The sequence below is a fragment of the Corylus avellana genome, chromosome ca2, assembly GCF_901000735.1.
Source record: "Corylus avellana chromosome ca2, CavTom2PMs-1.0".
NCBI classification, from domain to species: Eukaryota; Viridiplantae; Streptophyta; class Magnoliopsida; order Fagales; family Betulaceae; genus Corylus; species Corylus avellana.
In genome coordinates this window covers 42,597,073-42,602,637 of record NC_081542.1, presented here as the reverse complement: position 1 = coordinate 42,602,637, position 5,565 = coordinate 42,597,073, and the positions used below count along the sequence as shown (strand labels likewise).

At 40.1% G+C, this 5,565-nt stretch overlaps 1 pseudogene; it reads left to right on the top strand.

Moving 5' to 3' along the window:
* Positions 1–1,658: 1,658 nt before the first annotated feature.
* On the top strand, positions 1,659–3,702 carry LOC132172132 (L-type lectin-domain containing receptor kinase VII.1-like; annotated as a pseudogene).
* The last annotated feature ends 1,863 nt before the right edge of the window (positions 3,703–5,565 follow it).

Here is a 5,565-nt window from a genome sequence, read left to right as displayed (position 1 = left end):
GCCTACTTTAGCGAAACTATACAGGATAGTTGTCAGTTCTCTCTTTTGGTTGTTCAACTCATCTATTACTAAGGACAAAACCATAATTTTTATCGAGGGGAGAAAAGGCACGAATAAAGAGTCAAGTCTAATTTTGATACAAAGAAAGCTTAATTTTTAAACCCAAATGTGTGTGTGGTATATATATATATATAACCCCAATGATAATTATTACCCACCACCCTTCGTGAATATAGCCCCATGAATTGACTCTTTCACCATCCGAATAAAGAAAATGAAAATGAAAAAAAAAAAAAAAAAATCATTCTCGGTTTTGGGTTTTTGGGGGTGGTTGGACAACCCCCAAGGGCATGGGGTGGTTTCAGCCACCCCCTACGGCCAGTATGGGGGTGGCCGAAACCGCCCTTGGGGTTGGTCCGGCCACCCCCAAAAGCCCAAAACTGTGAATGAGTTTTTTTTTGTTTTGGCCTTTTGGGGGTGGCCAGACCATCCCCTTAACCATGAACCACCCCCAGACCAGCCATGGGGGTGGTTGGAGCCACCCTGATTTTATTTTTCTTTTTTTACTTTTTTTTTTTTCTTTTTTTTAATATTTTGCCTATTCTTTTTTCTTTTTTTAAAACAAAAAAAAAAAAAGAAGACAATTTTAATGCCCAAAACGATGTTGCTTTGGGTTAGGGTGGGTGTTGCAGTTTTGTGGTGTTTTCGGAATTTCAAATGGACTAGGTGAGGGTATAATGGGCATAAAATGCCAAATCGTTTGAATTTAATGTTGAAAACTAACAGAGGGGTCCAAAGCGATAGAAATTGAAAGTTAAGGAGTTCAAAGTGAAAGATTTGAGGGGGGTTTGTAAAATCGGCTGGAAGTTCAGGGAGGCCAAAGTGAAGTTTTTCCAGTTTATAAATTATTTTTTACAAAAAGAAAATAGTGGGGGTGACACGTGGCCTCCCCATGGCCTAGGAATTTTCCTAATGAAATTTTTATTCTATTTCAAACTCCTCAATTTTCAGTAAATAAATATTAATTATCTTTCTAAATGGAATACTCAATTCCAATTAGTCTTAAAACCACATTATTGAACTCCTGGACTGTCGCATCTGTTCCCTTTGTCTTTCCAAACACGCAAGGCGTCTTTCTAGATGCGCAAGGCTTCAAGTCTTTCACGTCACGTGGGCTTACCCGTTGCATTCAACTTCATAATCTAAACACATTCCAATCGGGCTATTAATGAGTGATGGCTTTTTAAGATTACTTGTGGCCACCCTTTTCCATGCCTTCTCTTTCAGATTATGCTGTGACTCTTCTCTGAAGACCAGTCCTCTTCGGACAAAAATTATTCTGTCATATCTTGGAGAATGCATGCAAGTTGGATTGGCTAAAAACAATCAGGAGATCTGGATTGTATTTTGGAGACAAATTAAACCATGCAATTCAGTAGCCCTTCTCTTCTCAATGCCATTTTTTTTCTCCATTCACTGCACTTGATAACTCTGCTATGAAAATGTTGATAGATAACAACCCGGCTAACTGCCTTGTGGCGAAAGAAATCAAATGAAACGAATATCTACAAGGTCATGACCAAGAAAGTTCAATAACTTCTTATCCAATCCAACACCATCTGCTCATTCTCTTTCCATTTTTCTAGCTATAATCCCCCATGGAGGAGCATAAACACCGACAGCCTCTCCTACTATGGTTTCTGTAGCCGGTTTTTCTCTTCTTCCAGTCCATATCGGCTGTTGATTTCATCTTCAATGGCTTCAACTCCTCCAATATGTTACTCTATGGCCTGGCCGACGTTGAATCTCGTATTCTAACGCTCACTAACAGAACATATTTCTCAATCGGCCGGGCAATTTACCCAGAAAAGATCCCCGCTAAAAACCCAAACGCTTCTTATGTGTATCCTTTCTCAACATCTTTCATCTTCTCGATGGTTCCTTACAAGAATAATCCTCCTGCCGGGCATGGCATAGTTTTCATGTTTGTGCCCTTTAAGGGCATCGAAGGCGCGGACCCAGCTCAATATCAACGCCTTCTCAACTTCAACAACAATGGGAATCCCAATAACCATGTCTTTGGTGTCGAGTTTGATGTGTTTAAGAACCAAGAATTCGATGACATAAGCGCCAACCATGTTGGAATCGACGTGAACTCCCTCAAATCAAATGCATCACACGATGCCGGGTACTGGCCCGACAACAGCAGCGATGTTGATGATGAGAGGTCATTCAAGGAATTGAAGCTCAACAGTGGTGAAAATTACCAAGTTCGGATTGACTATTCAGATTCTTTGATTAATGTTACTATAGCTCTGTCAGGCATGAAAAGACCTCTGAAGCCTTTGTTGAATGTTTCTATTGATCTTTCTGAGGTTTTTGAGGATGAAATGTATGTTGGCTTTACAAGTGGTACCGGACTGTTAGTTGAAAGCCACAAGATTTTGGCTTGGAGCTTTACTAATTCAAACTTTTCGTTAAGCCAAGAGTTGGTTACCACCGGTTTGCCATCGTTTGTTCTTCCAAAGGGTTCAATATTTCGATCCAGAGGGTTTATTGCAGGAATCACAGTGGGAGGTTTCTTGGGTGTCGGTCTTTGTGCTCTGTTTTTAATCAAGAGGAAGCCAAGGGGAGTACATGTTAGGGAGGGAGAGGAAATGGAAGAATGGGAATTGGAGTATTGGCCACACAGAATGTCTTATCAAGAAATTGGGGCGGCGACAGGAGAATTCTCAGAAGAAAATGCAATTGGAACTGGAGGGAATAGCAAGGTCTATAAAGGTGTTTTAGTAGGAGGGGCAGAGATTGCAGTCAAATGCATTTCGCATGAAAATGATGGGATGAGAGAATTTTTGGCTGAAATTTCAAGCCTTGGAAGATTGAAGCATAGAAGTTTGGTGGGGTTCAGAGGGTGGTGCAAGAGAGACAAGGGGAACTTCTTTTTGGTTTATAACTATATGGAAAATGGGAGTTTGGACAAGTGGGTGTTTGAATGTGATGACAGGAAGATGTTGAGCTGTGAAGACAGAACAAGGATTTTGAAAGATGTGGCTTCAGCAGTCTTGTACTTACATGAGGGGTGGACATTAAGGCCAGCAATGTGTTACTTGACAAGGATATGAATGGAAGGCTAGGGGATTTCGGATTAGCCCAAATGCACAACCATAGTCAAGTGCCTAACACGACTAGGGTGGTCGGGACCGACGGATATTTGGCGCCGGAAGTGATTAGGAGCGGACAGGCATCCACTCAAACTGATGTGTTTGGATTTGGTATCTTGATTTTAGAAGTATGTGTGGGAGGAGGCCTATAGAGGAAGGGAAGCCACCTTTGGTAGATTGGGCATGGATATTGATGGTACAAGGGCAATTAATGAATGCCGTTGATGAGAGATTGAAGGCTGGAGGGGAGTTTGATGAAGAAGAAGTGGATAGGGTGCTTCACTTGGGCTTGTTGTGTGCTTACCCTGACCCAAGTTCCCGCCCAACAATGAGACAAGTAGTGAAAGTGTTGGAGGGGAACAAAGAGGTGAAGGAGGAGGAGGTTGAAAGTGAGGATACCGATGCATATTTGCTCCGAAAAATGAAATCCATTCCACGAAATTTTGGGTCTTCATCATACCCAACACTTGGAGATACTCGGAAGTCCCACTCTTCATCCATGCGTTTCTCTTGGTCCAAAACTATGGTGGGGGGCAGGTGAATCTGCGTCATGAATGGACAATTGAGTGTAATTTGTTGTATCATCTCAAAAACAACAGAAGAAAGAAAGGAGACTGCATGCGTAATGAAAAAAGGTCTTAATGTATTACATTGTACTATAGCCTATCTCTATATGACATGTTATATATATATATATATATATATATATATATATATATATGTGTGTGTGTGTGTGTGTGTTTTTTAAGCAAATAACAGGAAGAAATAAGCCTCAATACAACCAATGTAAAAAGACTAATGAAATTGACTGCAATTTTTTTTTTTTTTTTTTTTGGGTTTGTAAATTATAATGTCTTGTCATAGGAGAGCGTTTACACACATCAATGAGATCTTCCTCAATTTCAAAGGCAGGAGGGGGACCAAAAGGTCACCTCCAATCTCCATTTGAACAAAAAGGTGGGTCAACGTGATTTTTCATCAAGTCACGTGGGGGGTCACTCAACTCAAGCCTCCATTAGCCGCCGCCTTGCTGTGTTCTTCTCCCCCATTGAATCTACAACTTGTTGGTCCACGAGATTTTTCATCGAACAACTTGTTTTAGCCGCCTTGCTTTATTATTATTTTTTTTTGTAAGTATGCCTTGGGCAAGTTTAATTCAAATTAATCATTTTTAATTAAATTTGAATTCCTTGCAATGAATACTTTGTAATTCCGTGTAATCCAGTAATTGCCGTTGGTTCTCTTAATTTAATTGTAATTGTTTAAGTAGTTTTCCAAAGGATGACATGGAATAGATCTCGTAAATATCTTGATGTCCACTGGGATTTATTTGACTGAGAAATGGTGAAGAAAATGAATCAAAGCTGCCAGCATTGTCCGGCGAAGGATAGCTCCAATACCTAAGTTAGTCACAGTGTTTAAGATAAAATATAACTTCAAAGATAGAGATAATCAAAGATATTCAGCTCAAGAGAGGAAAAAAAAAGTTATTAAAATCAAATAAGGGACCCCCCTTTTATAGGCATTAGTCTGTACCGGTGGACTTGACACGATGGACTTTTACTGAGAGTCCACGTGTCAAGTAATATATTTGAAGAATGATAAATAAAGTATTATACAAATATAATTAATATTCCGACGGTAACCCTCGGTTGATCCTTCCAGGCTCGGCTAACCGAGCCTGAGAGCTGAGTGTTTGAGGATATAAGTTCAGATGAGCCTAAGTTTACCGAGCATAAGTTTGATGAATAGTAAAACGACCGAGCTTTGACGATGGGCTAGCAGGTCATCCTGCCAGGCCCAAAATAGATGATCCATGACCTAACAGTTACCCCCCAATTTCCTAGTCTGACTGACTACGGAAATTTCATATTTTTAGAGAATGGATCAGTTATTTTTAAGCTCGGTTTTGCTTTTGATAAAATAAAACAAATTGGCTCTTAAATTTTAAAAAATTTTTACTTTTGAATTTTCAAAAAATAATGGTTGGAGCGTTTAAACGATTTACCTCCGCCTTTTGAGAGCCACGCGCTATACTTCTTGCTGTTTAAAATTTGAGGCCGCCACGTGTCAACCCCTGCATGGAGAGTAAGAAAGAAAAAGGCGCCTCTTGCTGAACCCTAGTCCCTAGGGTCTTAATTGCGCCACTCCAGCTTTCCCTTTCGAAATCCCTTTAAAAACTCGTCTTCCCCTTTGTTTGTTTTCCACTATTTCCATTATAAACCATTGTTGCATCTTTAGAGCTTTTGCGTATCTCCCTTGTTCTTTCTAAGCTGGCTCTTTTTCACTCAAACCTTTTTGCCGAGTATTACTTTTTAAGAGTTGTGTACTTCAGAACCTCAGTCGAGTCTGTTCCTTCAGCAGAACCCCATTTCTAATTTAGCAAGGTCTTGTTTCAATCCCT